Consider the following 25,564-nt stretch of genomic DNA (forward strand, 5'->3'; position numbering starts at 1 on the left):
GGAGAAGAACAGAAGCGTACCAGTGTCACTCAGTTAATCAGCATCCCCATTGACCATATACCAACATTACAGCTAGTACAATTAATTGCTAGATGTTCAGTGAGACCTTGAGTTTCAATCCAGGACTCCATCAGATATTGTTTTCATAAACAAAAGATAAGCCAATCCCATCTTTTGAGAGATAGGAAAGTAGAGGAAAAAAGACAATAAATGTTAAATTAAATAATCTGAGAAGTGAGAATTATGTGAAATAAGTAAAAATTTTAATCATCAAAGCCAGAAAACCATTATAGTTTTATGCTCCCTTTTAGCAAATAATGTTCTCACCGATTTTTCATAAAACGAGAAATTCCATATACAATATTTTTCCAGTTTCAAGAAATTTTGTACATCAATTATTTACAAAGCAATGTTTTCTACAGCAAGCAAGCCCCTCTTTACCTTATTTTTCCCATGACCATATCTCCAAGATTTTCTTTTTATCTTTCATGGTAAAAGAAAGTAGTAACTCTTGTGACTAATGTCCCAAGATACAAACTCTCAAATAAACAAACACAAACTACGCAACACTGCATGATAGAAAACATTTTTCTGGAAAGAAAATATTAATCTTATCTGGCACATCCTAATATATTTGTGGCAATAAATTCTGCTTTTCTCATCCATTAGATTTTCTTCATGGGTCTTTTTGTTTAAATAGATACATAGTGGCTTAAATAAATAAACCAGGTCTTCACATCCACACTTTCAAGTATCATCTGTCTCTTTAGAAAAAATGCGCTGACAAAGACTGAGCTGATTCTATTGTTAGATTCTTTTTCTTTTTAATACTTCCTGACTGTTGCCATCCCTCAATATACCCAAGAATCAAAACAAATAAACACATGTTCCAAGGGCATTTACCTGGGAAGGGTTTTGTTCCTCAGAAGGACAAAGTGTTTCTCAGATCCAGCATTCCCAGGGGCTGATTAGAAATGAGCTTACAAGACACATACACATACGCTCACTCATATGTTCTTCCCATAAACTGAAACAATAAAGAAGAAGGTCAAAACATCTCTCCTCCACTGGGAAAAGATGGTATGTCATTTTTAAGAAAAATTAAAGTTTGTGATTTTTTCCCCCTTTGAGCATCTCACTAAAATTGGCATTTCCATTATACTTCTAAACAGGAGCTTCAGCACCACTTTGCACTCTTAGTTCAAGAAAAGTCACAGAACAGGATGCAAGCTAGAAAGCACTTCTGAGTTGTAAATGGGAAAGCACAGATTATTTAAAATCCTAAACCAAGCTGACAATCATATTCATCATTTATTGGGCATTTGCTATGTACCAGACTTTGTACTAGGGGCTTGTATATGTTATAATTGGACAATAATCTAGTAAAATGGGTGTAATCCACATGGTTTACAGATAACAAAAGCCAGGCTAAAGAAGTCGAGTAATTTTCCCAAGATAACACAACCAATAAATAACCAGACCTAGATTCAAAGTCCTATCTCTTCAGCCCTTTAATCCACAAATATTTGATAAATGCCTTCTATGACCCAGGCACTGTTCTAGGACCTGGTAATATAGCAGGAAGCTTACATGGAGGTAGGGGAAAAAGACAATAGACAAATGTGTGTGTGTGTGTGTGTGTGTGTGTGTGTGTGTGTGTATACAAATAGATCTAGATCCAGTTGTGTAGTCAGGGAATGAGGATTATCACAAAGGGAAATGAAGCAGATTGAGAGGACAGTGACAGAACAAGGGGCGCCATTTTGGATGAGGTGCCCTGGGAAGGCTTCTCAGGGAAGATAACGCCCAAGCAGGCCAGAATGAAGGCCCCTTCCTCTTTCAGGGGAAGCAGACTTCCAAGCAGAGGAAAGAGTGTGACTGAAGGCTGAGGGGGTGGCGGTGGGTGTAGCATGCCGGAGTTAACAATCGCAGAGATGTGGGGTTAAACAATCAGCAAGAGGGAGCAGGACAGGAGATGAGGCTGGAGGTACAGCTGATGGAAAGAACCCTGGATCCTACTGTAAATACATGAGAAGAAGCTGAGGAGTTGGGAGCAATGGATGAGATCATCTGTTTCACTCCAAAGCCACCTACCAGTCCCTGCTTCACCTCCGTCCCCAGAGGAGGCAATTTCCCCTCTCACTTGCTCAGAACCTGCCTCTGCCCTAGGACTCACAGTCTGTTTCCCTGATGACAATCTTATAGCTACATAGCCATCAGTGGCTTTTTACTGCTGTCCTTCCTTCTCCCCTATGGAAATTTATGAGCCTGGACCTCCTCTGCTAAGGGCAGCCTTCTGAGTCTTCCCTGGAAATCACCACCCCAAGTTGACTAAAGAAGACTAGAACGGACTTTCCAAGACACATCCCCATGGCTTCCGCTACTCTGTAAATACAACATCCCCACGAATTTTGTGTCTTGATCTTCTTCATCATGGAGTCCCTATAGTGCTCTGGATACACCTAGGAGCTGGGGAAACAGCAGCGAAAAAGATAAAAGTCCATCTCCATACCGAGTTTATAGTCTATGTGCATCTATGTAGTGATTCTCAATCAGGAAAGCGTGAGAAGGCCTTGTAGCTTGAAAAAGTGATTAAAATAAAATATTTGCTTTATTTTTAGTCACACTACTTTGTTTATTTTTTTAGTGTTTATTTTTGTGAGAGAGAGAGAGAGAAAGAGCAAGCAGGGGAGGGGCAGAGAAAGAGGGAGACACAGAATCCAAAGCAGGCTCCAGGCTGTGAGCTGTCAGCACAGAGCCTGATGTGGAGCTTGAACTCACAAACCATGAGATCATGACGTAAGCTGAAGTCGGACGCTTAACCAACAGAGCCACCCAGGTGCCCCTATTTTGTTTATTTTAAGATATGAAATAACTTTAAAGGAGAGCATGCTTTGTGCACACCAGGAGAAAATAGGCTTTAAAAGGCTGAAAACAGTGGAACAGAGGGCTTCAGTAGTAAGTGCTTTATTTTTGTTACGGAAACTGAGATAGTAACTAAAGCAGGAATTTCAAATGATAAAACAGGGGAACTGTCATGAAACCCACTAGGGAGACGACTTGAGGGCAAGAAGAATCTTCTCAGATCACCCACTAATTCCTCCTCATGCACAGGGTCTGACCCCATTCAAACATAGGACTTTGTGCATCCCTGACTCAGTGGTTTACATCTTCTGTTCTTACTGGTGTTGCTTTGAGGCACTTCTCTGGCCAAAACCATTAGATATTCCCATGAAGCTATATTTTGCCTTTTTTCTTTATTAAAAAACTAATTTTAAGGGCAGGGCAATCTAGACAGCTTGCTTTGTTATACTTATCCTTCAGAGCACACAGCACAGTGCAGGTCACATACCAGAGACCTCAAAGTTACTGATCAATTCATTGCCTCATCTCCTACCTGTCAACTGCCTGTAGGCCTATATGTGTGATATATCATATATCAATTATACATGTATATGTAAATATGTACATATTATATTTGTGTGTGTACGTCTATATCAATATATCTTTTAGCTTATAACATTGCTCATGGCCATTATCCCAACAGATTTTGGGCCTTGATTTTTTTTTTTTCCTCATGGAGCAAGATTAACTCAGAATCACAGTCATAGCTACACCTTCCAGGGCAAGCACCTTCTAGAGTTTCTCTAGGATGGCAAAGTATTTTCTGGACATTGGCCCCCAATGTTTCTTTCTTACATCCTTTCAGAAACTAAACATTATCAAGGAAAATTTCCCAGTCTCTAAAATCCCTGGAGGGAGTTGAGGTGGAGAAGGTGAAGGGGGGAGCCGCTGACCCCACCCTCCCCCTGCTGACACAGACACTGCCTTCTCAGTCCTTCCCCCACCAGGACTCCCTGGATCCAGGAGCACAAGTGTGCCCCAGCCTACTCCCTGGAGAACTAAACCCGAGAGAAAAGCAACCCAGTTAGAGACCAGATTGATGCCTGAGAAAGAGATTTAAACTGGGACATTTTTATCCTTCAGCTGTTGGATATGGAAAACAAATACACATTCCACTCTCTCCAAGAACAGGTGAAGGTATTTCATAAGCAAATGGTCAGCTGGGTGGCTTTAGGCTGAGTTTCCCACCCCTTCTGCATCCCTTCTTGTCCCTTCTCTTCTTTCTGGCAGTAAATTCCTAGCCCTAAGTGTTCTTTACAACTCACATTTTCTACCAGTATTTACTGAGGAGCCCACAATGTGCTCTGTGCTTGCTGCTGTGTGACTATAAAAGACATTTATCAACAATATGGTCCTGGAATTGCTTACATTCCAGGTGGAAAAAAAAAACAAGTATGAAACATATACAGAAGCTATGCAATAATGACTTAAAAGAGTCCAGAAGTGTTGGTGGAAGGCGCTGTGGACGATAGAGACCTAAGCTGAACTTGGAAGGGTGAATGGCATTTGTACACAGGAGTGGCTCACAGACCATTCCCAGTGAGGCAAGGGTGGGGCATGATGCACAAGAGGAGTGGGAAGGTCAGTGAACAGACCTGTCGGATTCCATCAGAGGTAACAGCATGAACATTCATGTGTGGATATGTCCAATTTGTAATACCTGCATATTCTTCTTCTTTCCTCCTCTCTCTCAAGGGTAGGTGAATGGAAGCACACAATGCAGAATGATTCATAACTTCTCAAGGAGAAGCTGGCATAATTCAATATAGGGAGATATCCCAAATCAATATTATCACTCCCCCAGAGAAAAATCACAGACACTCCTCAAAGTGAGAAATAAATGGAACCAGAAGTAGATGTCACTCCACCCACAAAGCAACAAGAGGAAAATCTCAAGATGCTATTATTTCTTCTTCTCTCCTCTCTTTCCTCTACCTTCACTGGAGATGTTTGCTCTTTCAGCTCTTGCTTTCTGCTTTTGTATACCATCTACCCCTATAGGATTTCAAAGAACATGCATAAACTCTGAATCATAAGACTAAAATGAGCACCATTCCGAGAACTTGAATGTGCCATGGAGATTCACAGCCAGGATATGTGTAGGCTGGCTGAAAGTGAGGACTGGGTTTTTTTGCAATCCTTTTTAACACCTACATATTCTAACTCTAATAATGGACTATTGTGCTTCTCTGGGCTCCATGACTCACCAGTCCTTGCATCCGGACAGGGGGAGTTTTTTTCATATGTAAGGGATTTCTTAATGGGGGGGGGGGGTGGATCTGGAAACCCCAGACAATAAGGAACCTCTACATCTGTATAGTTTTCTGAAGAAGAGAACAGTTGCCCCTTAAATATTTTATTCTAAAATTTGGCTGACAGCAGCAATTCATTGATTTTAGCCACTTTGTTTTGCTAGTAAATGATGGCAGGATCAGCTGTGGCTTATGCCTCCCTCACTGTAATCAGTTCTAGGCTCAGAAAGGGGGAATTATGCTTGACAGGTAATTAAGAAAACTGACAGGAAATAGCATTTGGCCTCTTTGAAGGTGAACTACAGTTTGTAAAAGATAATCTAAATCTAATTTACGAAAACCCCAGATGGCAAAGCTATGAGCAGTATTGTCTCTGTGTTAGGTTTATATTAAATTAATCTTTTCTTACCATTCACTGTTTTTTAAATTTTAACTTTTACATGGAAAGAAACGACTAAAACTTTGCACAGGCTGAATTTAGAATACAGCAGTTTCTGGGTCACTGCTGAATAAATGATGTAGAAACATTGATTGGGAATGCAGACTGCTTGGGGTTGGAATTGAGACTGGATTGACCAATGTCAAAAGAATGAGTGTTCACTCATGATGCTGAAAAATGAAGGATGAAAGCAACATATACTAAGATGTCAGCAGTAAGGAATAAAATTGTTTTAGAAACTTACCTTCATGTCAAGTAAGGGGAAAAGAAACAAACTATTGATCCTATCTGCAAATCCCAAGGGAAGTTATTTATGCGTTTACCACCATTGGGTGAAAGAAAGGTAGCTAATTCTCCCTTGTGTGAAAAAAAGATATTTCTCGAAAGTGCTGGGATGATATGGCTCAGATCATCTGGCAAGGTATCAGTTTCGAATATTCTGATCGGGTCCAGGGTAGGAGTACAAGGAGTTGCTCATTGATAACTAGTCTTTCCCACTCTCCCCAGGCACAACGTAGATCTCCCTTCTGTTATGACCCGCTTTCCTTCCACAGACATGGCTTTTTGCCTCACGCACTGTTCGGGAATGATACATAGTTTAAGGTTCTTGGGAGCTAAGGACAGAGATTGGTTCTGCAGCGCCTCCATTTGTTTGGGTCTGCAAAAAACAGGATAGGAGAAATACCATCATTATTCCTAAGCCCTTTGGGTATTGTTCCTAACAAATAAGGAAGAAAAGAAAACTTAACATTTCAAACTTTTTCTCTATCCATTCCAGGAATTTTACACTAAACCCAATAAACATTATACTCCTAACCTAGGAGAAATTACCTATTGTAACCAAGAAGACAGCTACACATTATAAAAGGAATGCTTTACAAAACCCAAATTTTTCTTCTTTATGACAGTTTTGTGGGAGAGTAAGATGCCAGCAGGATTTTGGAGGTGGCTTTCCAAGTTTTCATTTATACATCACTCTTTGAGAACAGTAAGTAGAGTAACGGTTCTCCATTCTAATGTTCTGATGATGGGAGCCATCCATTTGTCACCCTTCCTGTTGTTCCCTTAAGAAAATAAAAGAATATAGGATGCTAGAGCCTAGACTATCACACAACCAGGCTCAGATGCCTCAGGGACCTCATCTCCAAATCCCTTACATCCTCACAAGAAAGCAAATAGGTCTTAAGGAAAAAAGAAAGAAGCAAACCCAAAGTACTTCCTCTCTATCTGCTGTACCTCATGGTAGGTATACACCATATTCCCTGTACTTCTGGTGGCCACACCCAGACTCTCCTTATAAATAGGTGGTATGTAGGATTTCATTATTCCAGAATGTGATATCAAATTACCAAATGTGATTGCACCATTAAATCTTCCTTCCTTTGAGTAGAGAACTCTTTCAGAGTTTTCCATTAAAACTTAGAGCCCCCCTAAGATAGGTGACATCTTAAATTATTAGCAGCTATTACCTTAAATATCAGTTAACACATCAGCAGGGCAAGATAACTAAAAGTAAGAGACTATGACAAAGTAAAAGGTGTTAGAAAGTGGAGAAAGTACCTTGGAGGAGAGTGAAGGATCCTAGAGGAGACAATAGGCCCTAACTCAGGGCATGGGAGACACATTCTGCCCATTTGATGAGTAGTAGTAACTCAGAGCTGGACAACTATAAACCGGTGACAATATTAACAGCACTTGTCTTACAGAATCTCTGTGAAGAAGCAATGTGATAATGAGTATTTTAAGCACTTTGAATTGCAAAATACTATATCTGTATTGGTTTAATTGTATTTGATTCTACGACTGGCCCTTGCTCTGTCACTTAGAATTATCTTACCTGTCTTTGGTTGCCAGCCTTTAACTCTTTGGAGGAAAGATGCCATGTAAATCTAAATACTTATGGTTTCTATAATCAAATAAATAATTATTGGACATAACCTTTGGACTAAAGTTTAATCTGTTATCAACTTGGGATATGTGCTGATAAAATATTTAACTATTTCTGTTCTAAGCTTTTATTGTTCTAATTAAATGCTGCAAAAATGGCAGATCATTTTATTCAGGATATTTTCATCAACTAGCAGAAAACAGAATTCAACTCAGATCTTAAAAAAATGAAGAATCTTCATCAAAGGACTACTTTTAGACCTATAGGCAGTTAAGAGAACCAGCGAGGCATGTTGAGGCACCTAGAGACTAATATCAGCAGGAAGCCACTACCACTGTTGGGCTGAGAGGACAAGTGGAGTTGGAGTAGAGCAGAAACTATGGAAGGGGGTAGCCACTGCCAAAGATATGCAGCTAAAGCAAAGCAGTGAAGATTCCAGGGTAATAAATTCCTTGACCTCATACTTTGATCTCCTGTTAGCATTCTCCATTGGTTGAGTCTGTTAAGAAGCCAGAAGCAGACAAGCCCAGGTAATACAGTCCCCAGGAATCAGCCTCCAGGGTATGGAGTAAAGCAATGAAGGGGAGAGAATGGATGCAGGATGGAGACAAATGGAGAGTAACTAGTACAGGGCCACCCTTAACTTGGAGTCCAAAAGTCTCAGAAGTTACCATTTTGGGGTGCCTGGGTGGCGCAGTCGGTTAAGCGTCTGACTTCAGCCAGGTCACGATCTCGCGGTCCGTGAGTTCGAGCCCCGCGTCGGGCTCTGGGCTGATGGCTCAGAGCCTGGAGCCTGTTTCCGATTCTGTGTCTCCCTCTCTCTCTGCCCCTCCCCCGTTCATGCTCTGTCTCTCTCTGTCCCAAAAATAAATAAACGTTGGAAAAAAAAAATTAAAAAAAAAAAGAAGTTACCATTTTGCCTCACATCACAGAATAGAAGGTAGACTTTCAAAAAAGTAGTTGACATTGGAACAAACGAACATCACGTGCCTCCTGACATGCTGCATGAAGGAGGACACAGCATCACATCTCTGATATCCTCACCAAAAATCATAACCTAAATCTGACCACACAGACTCAACTTGAGGGGCATTATACAAAATATTCTTCAAAATTTTTAAGGTCATGAAATACACAAAGAATGACAGAGAAAGTGTACCACATTCAAAGAGACTAAAGAGATATTAAAACAACATGTAACATGTCTTCCTGGATTGAATCCTGGGCCAGAAAACTTTTATTTTCTTTTACTCGAAAGAACATAAGCCAAAAAATTGACAAAATTTGAGTAAGAGCCATAAGCTAGGTAAGTATAATATCACTGTGAATTTTTTCTGATTTTGATAATTGTACTGATTACATAAGATAATGTCCTTTTCTTAGCACTAAAGTATTTCATGTTAAAGGGCATGATGTCTCAAACTTACACTCAAATAGTTCCCCCCAAAGGGGGGTGTGTGTGTGTGTGTGTGCGTGCGTGCGTGTGTGTGTGTGTAGAGTTAGGGCGGGGAGAAGGAGAAAGAGAGAGAGAGAATGATCAAGCAAGGAAATAGGGGAGCATGTAAACAATTGGATAGATTTTGGTAAAGGGTATTCAAGAGTTCTTGTTCTACTCTGCCAACTTTTCTATAAGTGCAAAGTTAAATTTTAAAAGAAAGACAAAGAGGTAACCAATGATTGAGGATGATGCTGACAGAACTGCTCATTTACATTGAGAGAATGGCTAGTTCCCCAAGGTTTCAGTAAAGCCTCATTAAATGCATAATACTCAGAATGTTTCTGGGCACCAATGACTTTTCTCATTATAGAACTCCTATAGGGAATTTCCATTCCTTTCATTAGGATTTGAACTGTTTTTATTTTTAATGGTCTGGTCTCAATGTTTCAGTATTGGAAGCTGCCTGTAATTCTTTTTGGAAGTATAAATTTTCACTTTAAAATAGGAAGAAACCAAGTAAGGCAAAAAGCCATGCTGTGTCTTTGTTGGAGGGCTTGGCATGAAATCACAGAATTTTCTGCCACCTATGTAAGGAAGTGAGTGAGTGATGAGCCTAATACTTATGCCAGCCTTGAAATTGGATTATTTTCCTCCTCCAAAATAGAACTGCTAATATAACATTGGCTTTCTTGGAGAATGGTAGCAATTTGCTTATTTCCCCACTGCCTCATCCTACCCCCTGAGTAGTTGTTTGAAAGACTATGATTACATATACGGTACACACATGCATCTTTCTAGGTGTTGTGGAGAAAACCAATAACTGCAATAGTTTTTAGGGTGGGAAAGGCACAACTAAAGCTATACAAATTCAGGGAAAGTTACAATATGATTCCAGCTTTTGGGGCACCTGGGTGGCTCAATTGGTTGGGCATCCGACTTTGGCTCAGGTCATGATCTCATGGTTTGTGAGTTTGAGCACCACGTCAGGCTCTGTGCTTATAGCTCAGAGCCTGGGGCCTGCTTCGGGTTCTGTCTCTCTCTCTGCCCCTCCCCCACTTGCACCCTGTCTCTGTCTCTGAAAAATGAATAAACATTTAGCCCAAATAATTCTTTAAAAAGTCTTTAAAAAGTCTTTAAAAAATGAATAAATTCAATAATGCCACAACATAGAATTGAAAAAAAGGAAAACAGTGGCACCAAGTATCAGCATGATTGCTTTTAAGATTTAGATTGCTAGCTAAGCATCATTAACTTAAGCATCATTTTTTTATCGCACAAGATTTAATGTGTCATTAATTCAACAAACATGTACTAAGTACCTACTGTGTGCTAGGCACCATGTGGAAACAAAGTCAAATAAGATTTGATTCTGTCCTAATGTTGCTTTCATAATCCATGATTTCCTTTTGGCAAAAAAAATTGATGGCTAATGTGAATACAATATTACACTTTGGAAGATGTAAGTTTATATAAATACAAATTCTGTAAATACAGTACTTATTCCAATAATTATACTTAAGGTTTATTTATTTTCTTGAGACAGAGAGAGAGAGAGCATGAATGGGGGAGGGTCAGAGAGACAGAGAGACACAGAAGCTGAAACAGGCTCCAGGCTCTGAGCTGTCAGCACAGAGCCCCAACGCGTGGCTCAAACTCTCGGACCACGAGATCATGACCTGAGCCGAAGTCGGACGCTTAACTGACTGAGCCACTCAGGTGCCCCTCCAAGAACTATACTTAAAGGGAAAAAAGTTCAGGATACTCACTGGGCAGGCGGGTGTACATGAAAGTTAAGGTCAGAGGGTAGGGCACAATCAGAGCCCACAGAGCTGAAGTCTCTGAATCAGCATGTGCTTCCCATACATAATTCATTCAAATGTGATTTATTTTGCAAAGAAATATCATCTTGTTAAGCTGTAGTTAAGTGTTAGAAACACATTTTTTTTACTAATACATCTGGTTCAGTATTGCAACTGAACAGCAGAAGAACAAGAATAAATTCAACATATGTTCTGCTTGTTAACATAACTGTCTCATATCACCTTTGAGTTGATTGAAGGTAATATGCTGCAAGAATCCAACTGTAATTTCAAAAGAATCCCAAGCATGTTTGTGACAATAACCTAACACCACTGAAGTAAGTTCAAAACTCCCCAAGGTGAGCTCTTTAAAGGCCAGCACTGATTGGGTTCAATGAATAAATTCCGTGTCATTTTTATTTTATTTTATTTTGTCTTATTTCATTTCATTTCATTTTGAGAGAAAGAGTGTGTGCATCCAAGCAAGTGGAGGAGGGGCAGAGGGAGATGGAGAGAGAGAATCTCAGGCAGGCTCCACACTCATCATAGAGTCCAGCACAGGGCTTGATCTCATGACTGTGAGATCATGACCAGAGCCAAATTCAAGAATCACTTAACCAACTGAGCCACCCAGGTGCCCCTCATGTAATTTAAAAAAAGTAATAGCCTCATAACTTGTAATGTCCCTTTATATATGATTTTGAAGGCCTACAGCAATATAATACAATTAAATATTATTATTATTAATACAGTAATTAGATTGAATTATTGATAAACTAAATATTATTTTCATTAAAACAAGGGCATAGGAAATATTCTATAATGTGGTAAAAATGCTTGGGATAGAATGTGATATGGTAGCCAGTCTCCAAGACGGTCCATCACTGTTTCCCACCCACTGATATTCACACCCTTGTACTATGTTCACACCCTTGTCTCCCACACTGTACTAGGGTTAGCCTGTATGACCATTAGAATACAGCAGAAATGATATGTCACTCTCCAGATTAGGTTATAAAATACTATAGCTTCTGTTTTGTTCTCTCTCTCTCTTTCTTAGAACTCACTGTGGGTGGCCAGCTTCCATGCCATGTCACTAGCTCTATGGAGGAGCCTACCTGGTGAGAAACGGGAGCCTTCTTGCCAATAACCACATGAACGTGGTTGGGAGCCAATGGATTCTCCAGCCCTATAAATGACTACAATCCCAGTTGACAACTGGACTACAATCTCATTAGAAACTCTGATCCACAACCACTCAGCTAAGATTATTGTGAAATAGTGTTTATTATTTTTTGTTTGTTTATTTTTTAAAGTTTATTTTTGGGAGAGAGCACCATGTGGGGGGCGGGGCAGAGAGATAAAGAATCCCAAGTAGGCTATGCGCCGTCAGCACAGAGCCCTGCGCTGGGTTTGAACTTATGAACTGTGAGATGACCTGAGCCAAAATCAAGTCAGATGCTTACCCAACTAAACCACCCAGGCACCCCAGTGTTTATCGTTTTAAGCAACTAAGTTTCAGGGTTTGCAATACAACAGATAGTTAATACTGCTCAATGAAAACCAAAGCATATGATAGGAAATTGACCAAAATGTTAATAGTAATTGTCAGTGACTGATTACTGATGAGTAATTTTCATTCTTTATTAGGTCTCCTGTATATTTGCCTGATTGCCTACATTTATTATATATCACTTTTTAAAAACAATAAAAAGGGAAAAGCTTTTGGCTTAAACACAAAGTGCAATTTAAAATGGATTTTCTTTCATTTTATTATCATGTGTGTGCTACAGGTTTTGCAGGGACAATGATTAGCACAGATATAGAAATAGGGACTGCAATTCCAAAGAATACAATTTGGTCAAGAGTTTGAATCAAATACTAAACTGAGATTACCAACCTAGATGATTGTGGCTAGTAAAGGTACATCCTATCACACCAATTAGTACCCTGAAAAAAGCCTTTTTAATTTTGACAGAATTTCACACTTCCAGAAAAGTTGTGGAAATAGTACAAAATTTTCTGTATACCATCATTCCTATATATGGACATGATCTAATTATAAACATTTTGTCTCATTTGTTTCATTATTATCAATAGACAGATGGCAGATAATGTGTATATCTCTTTTTCATAGCACTTAGCACTGTTGTAATTTTACATTTATTTGTATAATTGATTAATTGTTAGCATTCCAAATAGAATGTAATTTCTGACTTTTTGTTTGCCATTTATCCTGGTGGTTAAAACTGGCTCATAGAAAATGCTCAGTATTTTGTTTTATGAATAAAGAAATGAGTAAATGATAGAAATGGAAGATGAAGACAGAATACATGCCTCAACTGTTAAAGTTATAAGAAAGTTATATGTGTTTTATCTGTGTCCATCAGGTTGGGCAAGTCAGTAAAATTCAAGATTGAATGCTGAAGTAAAATCCAAAAGCTGTTGGAAGGTCATAAGAAATAAAACAGAGAATTGGGAGTGAGAGACTGGGGTTCAGAAATATAATTTAAAATAAGAGATTAAGTAAAGCTTTCCCTTGGAGTAGGTTATTTATGTTCTGTGTATTGGTCAGATGGGCTAGGCTATGCTGCACTAACAAACTACCCCAATACACAGTGTCTTAAACAAGAAATATTTATTTCTAATTCACAATATATGGTCAATATATGATCAGTGATTCTTGGTACTCAGCTGAGAACACTATCACCCTCACTCCAGGACCCAGACTAATGGAGAAGGAATTATCAGGACCCCTGCTAATAACCATGCCAGAAGAAAAGATGTTCTAAAAATTTTTTTTTAATTTTTTTTTCAATTGATTTTTGACAGAGACAGAGTGTGAGCAGGGGAGGGGCAGAGATGGAAAAACAGAATCTGAAGCAGGCTCCAGGCTGTGAGCTGTCAGCACAGAGCCCGATGTGGGGCTTGAACCCACAAACTGCAAGATCATGACCTGAGCTGAAGTCCGCCACTTAACCAACTGAGCCACTTAGGCACCCCAAGAAAAGACAGTTCTAGAAGGTCTCACCTCACTAATGAAATGCTCTGACTTAACCATGACATTTCTCATCGTCATTTCTGCTTTGAATTCATTGTCCACAAGTGGTCTCAAAGCCCACACAATCACAAGGGCACCAGGAAATATGATTCTACCACATGCCTGGCAGACAGAGAACTGGTATATTTAGTGAATAGCTCTAATGACTACTAGTTTTGATACAGTTATTACATTTCCTGTTCAGCAATCCCTATAACAAATTGGCTTTATAGAGTAACAACAAATCTTGAGAATTTTGCAGAAAGTCAACATAAAGTCATTGCTCATATTTATCCAAGCATAAGCACTTTCTTCTCTTCCCATCATGTTCACCTTTCTTCCGTGTCCTCAATGAGATCCCTAATCATCCCAGAAAGATTTAATAACAAAAAGTAAAGAATAACTAATCATATGTTTGAACCCTTTTTACTATTTACCTATATTCATACTTTCAACATATTTATAGCACACCTAGTATCTACCAATAGAATAGAACTTTCTCATTGCAAAACTTTACCCAAAACAGCTTTAACTTCAACTCTGGTCCTTTCAACAAGATAGTGATGTGGTAAACAAAAAACACTAGTGTAAGAAATACAAATTTTTAGTCATAACCACTTGTTCCAGATATAATAGCTGAGGAAAATGGCTCTAATATTAACATTAGATTTCTGAGAGTAACTTCCATTGCCAAAGTCTAATTACATTGGTCGAACCAAACCATATTAAACTAAATCTCTAACAAAGCAGATCAGTTTACAATATAACCCTGATATCTGTTAAATCATAGTTTCAAGACACAACAAAAGCACCATTCAATACTCTTTGACTGTGACTAGGCAGTAAACAAGAATAAAAACTGGATCATATTTCAGATAATTTAAATAATGTGTAACAGAGGATGGGAGTTCTACCACACACTCCAGAGATTTTGTGAACTTTATTAAATCAACTGAATAATTCAGTTCTCCCCTGAAGTTTCATTCTGTGTGTATATATTTGCCCTCTTGCAGGTATGTGTGTGTGTGTGTGTGTGTGTGTGTGTGTGTGTGTGTAGTTACTTCTCACCAAAAGCCTTGAAGTAGACCAGAAGAATGGACGAAGTTTTAGGAGACTGGAAAACTAAATAGAGGAAAGAGAATTGATTACATGGAAAATCTTGTGGAAAATCCTAGAAAGAGGAAAATCAACTTCTGCTATTTCATATTTTTCTCTGTCATTCATCCAGCACTTCCTGTGTACAAGGCACTATTATTATAAGAGCCAAAGCTACACAGTAAATAAAATAGGAAAGGTCTCTGCTCTCATGGAATGTATATTCCAGTTTTCTTGGGGGGGGGGGGCGCGGGATCAGCACATATAAATAAATACAAGAATATCAGACCATGATAACTACTATGAAGAAATAAAACAGAATAATAAATATGGCCAAGAATGACTATGATTAGAAGATGTTTTAGATATGGAGATCAGTGAAGGATTTGAGGGGTTTAAATTGAGGCCTAATGATGGGAAGGAGGCAATTTTGCAATGAGTGGAGGAAGATCATTCCAACGAGAAGGAAGAGCTGGTGTAAAGCCTCTAAGGCGGGGATGAGTTTGGCATATTAAAGGAAATTCTGATGGAAGAAAACTCATACCTAGTTATATCCTGATGAAAAATGTGAAATTCAAAGGATAAAAAGAAAATCTTATAAGCTTCAGAATAAACAATTATCTCATAGGAAAGACACTAGGGCTGACACCGAAGTTCTCATTTGCTACATAAATGCTAAGAGATAGTGGGGTGACACTGACAGCACTCTCAGGTAAAAGGATCACTCCACCATGAAGACAAAGGAAAGTCAGTTTCAGCACAGGGAGACCCAGAAAGCTTCTCTTTTATACCTCCTTTATTTAAAAATATTACTCAAAGAAGTAGTCTGGTGAAATAATAATGAATCAGAATAAAAACCTCAAAAAATAGAAAGATGTGGTATAAAAGAAAAAGCAGTGAGCTGCGAACCCAGTAAAACTTACTGTTAAGTAGACGTGATAAAGTACTTGTAATATTTAAAGCAATTGTTAAGAAAGGATTCTTAACTAGAACAGACTATATTTAAACATTTTCATTTCAAACTGGAAGTAAAAATTCAGATTATTTTAACTAAATTTGGACATTGAGAAAAGAGAAAAAGAAGGAATAAGTAAGGGATGTTTAACTTTTCATCCAGTTATAGGGGAGTTTTCAGATATAGTTTAAATTTTTATTTTGCTTGAGAAGCATAGTTACAAAATGATTAATAAAATGTTGGCACATCTACTAGTAATATAGATTCAGGATATATAATTTCCAGACCTCTAGAGTAGGGAAAAGAGGAATAAAGAAAGCATAATAAAAAGGGGATGCTAGGCATGTGTGGGAGCAGCAGGTATATGGGAAATCTCTGTACCTTCCCTTCAATTTTGCTGTAAACTTAAAATTGCTCTAAAAATATATAGTCTTAATTTTTTAATGGAAGAAAAAATGAATCTTTTAAAAAGAAAGCACAATGTATGAGTCCAATTATATAACAATGTGGAAAAGGCGAACTATAAGGATAATAAAAAGATCAGTGGTTGTTGGGGTCTTAAGATGGGGAGAAGGGGGGTGAGAAGAACAGATGGAGCGCAGTAGATTTTCAGGTCAGCAAAACCATTCTGTAGGGTACTATAATGGAGAATATAGGCCATCATGCACTGGCCAAAGTCGAGAGAAGTATACAACACTGAATGAACTCTGATGTAAACTATGGACCTTAATTAATAATAGTGTATTGATATTCACTCACGAATTGTAACAAATGTACCACACCAGTACAAGGTGTTGACATTGGGGAAACTGTGGCGTGGAGGGGTGGAAGAGAAGGAGTATACGGGAGCTCTCTGTGCTTTCTGCTCAATTTTCTATGAACTTTAAGAGTGTTCTAAAAAGTAAAGTCTACTACAAAAGAAAGAAAGAAAATGTAATAAATCCAGGAAGGGTCGAGGGAAAAATTCAAGAAAGCATTATAAACACAAAACAAAAAGCCTAAAATATGATGGCAGAAGTAAGACCAATCATGCCAGCAGTCAACACAAATAAGGATCAGTTAAAGGCCTATATTAATAGCAGCAACAAAGTCCAGCTATATGTTTATAAAAGACACCTAAGTCAAATGACATAAATACATTAACATAAGGGAATAGATTAGAATATAACCAAACTAAGGCAAGAAGGAAGAAAACAGAAGTGACTTGAAGCAAAAAAGAATTTAATTGGATTGAAAGGACAGTTATTGGTAACAGTTACAACCCACCAAAGTAGCATAATGATCAGAAATATTTTTGCACCAAGTGACATTGCATTAAATTGAAAAGCTGGTGGGACACCTGGGTGGCTCAGTTGGTTAAGCATCTGACACTTGGATTCGGCTCAAGTCGTGATCTTGCGGTTTGTGGGTCTGAGTCCCACAATGGACTCTTCACTGATAGTGCAGAGCCTGATTGGGATTCCCTCTCTCTTCCTCTCTCTTTGCACCCCCCCCTCCACCCCCCCACCCCAGTTCTCACTGTCTCTGTCTCTTGCAAAATAAATAAATAAACTTTTTAAAAAATTGAAAAGCTGGAAAAATGCTGAAGTGTGATATATCCAGAATGATATTCTGAGATTTTAACATACCTCTCTCAGAATATGAATGAGCTTTCAGAAAATAAACACACAAATAAGAATTCAGAAGATAGAAGCAATACAGTTCTCATTCTTGACCTCAAAGCTATACATGAAAATTTTCATCAGCAAACATGCTTTCTATTGCAACTACACATGTAACGTTTATAAAAGTTTACTGTGCACTAAGCAAAGATAATCACAGTAATTCTGAAAGAAAAAACAGTATGAAACCATAATGAAATGAAGTAGAAATAAACATAATAATAATGTCAGGATCATAAACTAATAGAAAATATAGATATTCAAATGTGTTATAAATCTAGAGAAATCCAAAGTGTTTGATTTTGGCAATGAAAAGATAGATCAACAGAATACATCAGAAAGTCAAGACATAGATCAAAATAAAAATGGGAATGAAAAGCAGTATTTCAAATCAGTTGAGATAAAAGATTCATTAAGTCATGTTTTACAAGTTATTATAGCCATCTCGGGGAAATAATTAGATTACTTCCTCTTTACTTCAAAATAAATTCTAAACAGACTATCAACTTAAACATCAAAAAATGAAATGACAAAAGAGGATAATAGGGATTTTAAAAAATAATCTTAGGGTAGGAAGGGAGGAAGGAAGGTGTGGAGTCTTGTCCCTCTAACACAACTGGATAAATATCAAATCATTCTGAACACCCAAGAAATCCATCTGAGGTCTGAGAGAACAAACTACAAAACTAGAGGCAGAAAAGAGGCCACATCATGGAAGGTAGAAGGTGTGGAGACGTGATCTAGGGGAAAAAAAGAATGGTGGGTGCTATAGAGGGGAGCTGGAGGAGAGTGAGAGGGAGAGAGCAGGCAGTATACAGGGGATTGCACAAGAAAAACACTTCCCCAAAACCATTGACTGGCAAAACAAAAGGGGCTGATTATCATGAGTTTTTACAACCAGTGGAGCTCACAGACTAAAGTTGTAGATGTCTGCACTGTGGCAGGTGTGGAGCCTGGCAGGTGTAGTGGTGCTCCTGTGGAGTAGAGCAGATGCATGGGAATGTGATTTGAGGACCCTCTGGGTTGCACTGGGAAAGGCAGTTCCCCTTCTTGGAATGCACTTGGGAGCGGTGGCACTGCAACTCGGGGAACAAAAGAGCCAGAGGGAACCATGCAATGCCCATTTCCTTAGCAAAGGGCAGACACATGCTGAGGGCAGCTAACCTGGATGCCAACTTCTTGCTGTGCTCTACTATAAATTCCAAGCAGCTGTGCACATTTGTGCAACTGCCCTTCTGGAAAAAACTGGCATGAACCTCATGCAGTGAGACCCTCCCCCAGAGGATTAGTGAATGTCCATGCCATGCCAGGTCCCTAAAATTTGAAGTTTTGAAATTTAGCCAGTGTAACTGATATAAAACACAAGGGCACTACACTGCCGAGCAGGCAGACAGCCTGACAGTGAAGGCAGGGATCTGATGGATGCCTGGTACAAATGAGGGAAAATTTCTCACTCTTCTTTGAGGGATTACTGGACAGTGGTGGGCACAAACTCCCTTCTCTGGGAATGAGGGAGTGGGATGGCATCATTTTTCTCCCCTGCCCATTGGTACCAACAGATTTCAGTGAACAACACAGCACCCACAGGGGATGCTTGAGCTGCTTACATCAAGCCCTGCCCCCCTGAACTCTACAGGTGCTTCTGAACTACGGCAAGTGTGCCTGAGAACAAGAGCAGAGGATCTCTCCCTCAGAAGACCAGCACAATCCCCCACATGCACCAAATATATAGACCATAGAGTGCTGCAAAGCTTCAGCTTAAGGGAAATTGGATCAGGCTTATTTTAACAAGCAGACCAGTGCACATGCACTGGACTAGGTCCAAACACTCCCCACTGCAGGCAAGGAGAAACTCTGCACAGGACTGACCTGAAGGAAAGGGCAGCCAAAACATAAGAGCAGAGTGCACACAGCATATACCAGAAGCAGTTCCTGTAGTGCCAGGCTCTGAATAGTGTATGACCTCTTATTAATAAAGCTATTCCACCCAGGAGCAGGAAATATAACAGGCTGTCCTAACACACAGAAGACAGAGACCTAGAAAAAATGCTAAGGAGGAATTCATCCCAAAAGAAAGAACAAGAAAAGGTCACAGCCAGAGATCCAATTGAAACAGATATAAGTAATATGCCTGATCCAGAACTTAAAACAACAATATTAAGTATACTAGATGGGCTTGAGAAAAGCATAGAAGACACCAGGGAGTTCCTTAATGCAGAGATAAAAGACCGCAGAATTAATCAGGCTGAACTAAAAAATGCTATAACTGAGATGTGAGATCAACTAGATGTAATGACCACAAGGATGGAAGAAGTAGTGGAATGAATCGGTGATATAGAAGACATAATTCTGGAAAATAATGAAGCTGAAAAGAAGAAAGCAGGAAAAATAATTGGATCATGAATGTAGACTTAGGGAAGTCAGCAATTCCATAAAGCATAATAACGTTTGTATCATAGGAGCCCCAGAAGAAGTGAGGGAAAGGGAAACAGAAGGTTTATTTGAGCAAATTATAGCTGAAAACTTCCCTAATATGGGGACAGACATCCAAGTCCAGGAGGCACAGAGAACTCTCATCAAAATCAACAAAACAGGGGTGTCTGGGTGGCTTAGTTGGTTAAGGGTCTGACTCTTGATTTCAGCTTAGGTCATCATCTCACAGTTTGTGGGTTCAAGCTCCACATCAGGCTCTGTGTTGACAGCGTGAAGCCTGCTTAGGATTCTCTCTCTCCCCCTCTCTCTTTACCCTTCCCCTGCTTTCTCTCTCTCCTTCTCTCCCTCTCTAAATAAATAAATAAATAAATAAATAAATAAATAACATCTTTTAAAAATCTCTCAAAATAAATAAATAAATAAATAAAAATCAACAAAACCAGGCCAATACAAAGACATATCGTAGTAAAATTTGCAAAATACAGAGATAAGAAAAGAATCCTGAATGCAGTAAGGGGGAAAAAATCCCTAACTTACAAGAAAAGACAAATAAGGTTAGCAGCAGACCTCTTCACAGAAACTTGGCAGGCCAGAAGGGAGTGGCAAGATATATTCAATGTGCTAAATGAGAAAAATATGCCAAGAATACTTTATCCAGCATGGCTTTCATCCAGAATAGAAGTAGTTTTCCAGACAAGTAAAAACTAAAGGAGTTCATGACCATTAAACCAGTCTTGAAAGAAACATTAAAGGGGACTCTTTTTGTGGAAAAGAAAGATCTAAAACAACAAAGACTAGAATGGAACAGAGAAAATCTCCAGAAACAATGGCTTTATAGGTAATACAATGGCACTAAATTAATATCTATGAATAACCCACTCTGAATGTAAATGGACTAAATGCTCCAATCAAAATACAGAGGTATCAGAATGGATAAAAAGAACAAGATCCATCTATATGCTGCTTACAAGAGACTCATTTTAGACCTAAAGACACCTGCAGATTGAAAGTGAGGAGATGGAGAACTACCTATCATGCTGATGAACATCAAAAGGAAGCTGGAGTAGCCATACTTATATCAGACCAACTAGATTTTAAACCAAAGACTGTAACAACAGATGAAAAAGGGTACTATAATAATAAAGGAGTCTATCCAAAAGAAGATCTAACAATTGAAATATTTATGCACCCAACTTGAAACACCCAAATATATAAATCCATTAATAATGAACACAAAGAAACTCATTGATAACAATACAATAATAGTAGGGGACTTTCACATCCCACTTACATCAATTGACAGATCATCTAAGTAGAAAATCAACAAGGACAGAGAACAATAACCTGCAAAGAAATCGAATCAGTCGGACTTCAAGCTGTACCACAAAGCTCTAATCATCAAGACAGTATGGTACTGTGATAAAAACAGACATTCATATCAATAGAACAGAATAGAGAACCCAGAAATGGACTCACAAATGTATGGCCAACTAATCTTTGACAAAGAAGGAAATAATATCCAATGGAATAAAGACAGTCTCTTCAGCAAATGGTGTTGGGAAAACTGGACAGAAACATGCAGAAAAATGAACCTGGACCACTTTCTTACACCATACACAAAAATAAATTCAAAATAGATCAAAGACCTAAACATAAGATGAGAAGCTATCAAAATCCTAGAGGAGAAAGCAGGCAAAAACCTCTTTGACCTCAGCCACACCAACTTATTACTCAACATGTCTCCAGAGGCAAGGGAAACAAAAGCAAAAATAAACTATTGTCCCTCATCAAAATATAAACCTTCTACACAGTGAAGGAAGACATTTGCAAACGACATATCATTAGTATAACGATAAAGGGTTATATCCAAATACAAAGGGTTAGTATCCAAAATCTATAGAGAACTTATTAAACTCAACACCCAAAAAACAAATCATCCAGTGAAGAAATGAGCAAAAGACAAGAATAGACACTTCTCCATCTCCAATGGACATCCAGATGGCCAACCGACACATGAAAAAATGCTCCACATCACTCATCATCAGGGAAATACAAATCAAAACCACAATGAGATACCACCTCACACCTGTCACAATGGCTAACATTGACAACTCAGGCAACAACAGATGTTGGTGAGGATGTAGAGAAAGAGGATCTCTTTTGCACTGCTGGTGGGAATGCAAACTGGTGCAGCCACTCTGGAAAACAGTATGAAGGTTCCTCAAAAAATTAAAAATATAACTACCCTATGACCCAGCAATTGCACTACTAGGTATTTATCCAAGGGATAGATTGGTGCACCCCAATGTTTATAGAGGAACTGTCAACAATAGTCAAAGTATGGAAAGAGCCCAAATGTCCATCAATGGATGAATGGGTAAAGAAGATGTGGTATATATATACAATGGAGTATTACTCAGCAACCAAAAAGAATGAAATCTTGCCATTTGCCATTATGTGGATGGAACTAGAGCATATTATGCTAAGCAAAATCAGTCAGTCAGAGAAAGACAAATATCATAAGACTTCACCCAAATGAGGACGTTAAGATACAAAACAGATGAACATAAGGGAAGGGAAGCAAAAATAATATAAAAACAGGGAGGCGGACAAAACATAAGAGACTCTTAAATATAGAGAACAAACAGAGAGAACAAACAGAGACTCTTAAATATAGAGAACAAACAGAGCAAACCAGGGTTGCTGGAGGGATTGTGGGAGGGGGGATGGGCTAAATGGGTAAGGGGCATTAAGGAACCTACTCCTGAAATCATTGTTGCACCATATGCTAACTAACATGGATGTAAATTAAAAAAGAAATTAATTTAAAAAAAAAAGAAATCGAATCACTAGTCACAAATCTCCCAACAAACAAAAGTCCAGGGCCAGATGGCTTCCCAAGGAAATTCTACCAAACCTTTAAAGAAGAGTTAATACCTATTCTTCTTAAACTGTTCCAAAAAATAGAAATTGAAGGAAAACTTCCAAACTCATTCTATGAGGACAGAATTACCTTGATTTAAAACCAAAGACTCCACTAAAAAGAAGAATTATAGGCCAATATTCCTGATGAACATGGATGCAAAAATTCTCAACAAGATAGTAGCAAATCAAATTCAGCACTACAATAAAAGAATTATTCACCATAATCAAATGGGATTTACTCCTGAGCTACAGGGCTGGTTCAATATTGGCAAATCAATCAACATGATACACACATTAATAAAAGAAAGAATAAGAATCATATCCTCTCAATAGTTGCAGAAAAAGTATTTGACAAAATGCAGTATCCATTCTTGATAAAAACCTTCAACAAAGTAGGGATTAATGGAACATACCTCAATATCATAAAGGCTGTATATGAAAGACCCATAGCTAATATCCTCCTCAATGAGGAAAAACTGAGAGTTTTTCCTCTATGGTCAGGAACAGGGATGTCCACTCTCACCACTGGAAGTCCTAGCTTCACATAATATTGGCAGTCCTAGCTTCAGCAATCATACAACAAAAAGAAATAAAATCATCCAAATCAGCAAGGAAGAAGTCAAATTTTCACTATTCACAGATGACATGATACTCTATACAGAAAACCCAAAACTCCACCAAAAAGTTGTTAGATCTAATACATGAATTCAGCAAAGTTTCAGGATATACAATCAATGTATAGAAATCTGTTGCATTTCTAATACCAATCATGAAGCAGCAGAAGAAAAAAATCAAGGAATCAATCCCATTTACAATTATAACAAAACCATGATACCTAGGAATGATGCTAACCAAAGTGGTAAAAGATCTGTACTCTGTAAATTGTAGAAAACTTATGAAAGAAATTGAAGATGATACAAAGAAATGGAAACATTCCATGTTCATGGATTGGAAGAACAAATATTGTTAAAGTGTCTCTACTAACCAAAGCAATCTACACATTTAAATGCAATCCTTATCAAAATACTAACAGCCTTTTTGACAGTGTTAGAACAAACCATCCCCAAATGTGCATGGAACCACAAAAGACCTCAACCAGCCAAAGCAATCTTGAAAAAAAGAAAAGCAAAGCTGGAGGCATCACAATTCCTGACTTTAAGCTGTATTACAAAGTTGTAATCATCAAGACGGTACGGTACTGGCACAAAAACAGACACATAGATCAATGGAACAGAGTAGAAAACCCAGAAATGGACCCACAACTATATAGTCAAGTAATCTGCAACAAAGCAGGAAAGAATATTCAATGGGAAAAAGACAGTCTCTTCAACAAATGATAATGGGAAAACTGGAAAGCTACATGCAGAAGAATGAAATTGAACCATTTTCTTATGCCATACACAAAAATAAATTCAAAACAGACAAAAGACCTAAGGGTGAGACAGAAAACCATCAAAATCCCAGAGGAGAACACAGGCAGCAACCTCTTGACATTGGCCATCAGCAACTTTTACTAGACATGTCTCCAGAGGCAAGGGAAACAAAAGCAAAAATGAACAATTAGAACTTTGCCAAGATAAAAAACCTTCTGCACAGTGAAGGAAACAATCAACAAAACTAAAAGGCAACCTATGGAATGGGAGAAGTTATTTCTAAATGACATAACTAAGAAAGGACTAGTACACAAAATCTATAAAGAACTTATCAAATTCAGCACCCCAAAATAAACAATCCAGTTAAGAAATGGGCAGAAGACATGAATAAACATTTTTCCAAAGAAGACATACAGATAGCTAACAGACATATGAAAATATGCTCAACATTACTCATCAGCAGGGAAATACAAATCAAAACCATGATGAGATACCACCCCACACCTGTCAGAATGGCTAAATTTAACAATGCAGGAAACAACAGATGTTGGTGAGGATATGGAGAAAGGGGAACCCTCTTATGCTGTTGGTGAGAATGCAAACTGGTGCAACCACTGTGGAAAACAGTATGGAGGTTCCTCAAAAAGTTCAAAATAGAACTACCCTACAACCCAGCAATTGCGCTACTAGGTATTTACCCAAAGGATATCAAAATACAGATTCAAAGGAGCACATGTACCCCCATGTTTATAGCAGAATTAGCAACAATAGCCAAATTATGGAAAGAACCTAAATGTCCATCAACTGTTTAATGGATAAGGACGATGTGAGATACATATATGTATGTATACATACATATATATATATATATATATAGGCTTGGAATTTTAGTGGCCACCAAGATTGCTGATATCTGGGTCGACGTCTATGCAAGAACTAGATTCTGATTCTCTTTACTCCAACAGGCCAGTATTTGAGAGGCCAGCCCCAACTGAAGAATGCATTACCAAGGCATCTACTCTTGGGAGGCCCTGGATTACAACTTTAGCCCTATGGAGCTCCTGAAAAACAGCTCATCTCTGCTGTCTCTTCCTGAGCAGGAAACACTCTCTGGGCAAAAGTGGACCTGAACACCTGGCTCAAATTCTAGCTTCTTTTCCTGTAATTCCTTACCATCTTCTTAGCTGTTCGAGTCTTTTAAGAAATTTTTTATGTTTTATACAAATTTTGTTATCTGGCTCGAAAAAAAAGGATTAATCTAAATGACCTAGTCTGAAATTCCTATATGTGTATATATATATATATGTGTGTGTGTGTGTGTGTGTGTGTGTGTACCAATATGTATATATATGTATATACATA

At 38.4% G+C, this 25,564-nt stretch overlaps 1 long non-coding RNA gene across 1 annotated transcript in view; it reads right to left on the reverse strand.

The window, feature by feature from the left end:
• LOC111560135 overlaps window positions 1-25,564 on the reverse strand; it is a 297,662-nt gene that overhangs the window by 167,179 nt on the left and 104,919 nt on the right. Inside the window, exons 5-7 of the long non-coding RNA XR_006596594.1 lie at window positions 7,156-7,306; window positions 5,840-6,253; window positions 904-1,027 (exon numbers count right to left, since the gene is read on the reverse strand). This is a non-coding gene — a long non-coding RNA (uncharacterized LOC111560135). The remainder of the gene's footprint in view (window positions 1-903; window positions 1,028-5,839; window positions 6,254-7,155; window positions 7,307-25,564) is intronic.

This window comes from Felis catus, chromosome B1 (assembly GCF_018350175.1).
Source record: "Felis catus isolate Fca126 chromosome B1, F.catus_Fca126_mat1.0, whole genome shotgun sequence".
NCBI classification, from domain to species: domain Eukaryota; kingdom Metazoa; phylum Chordata; class Mammalia; order Carnivora; family Felidae; genus Felis; species Felis catus.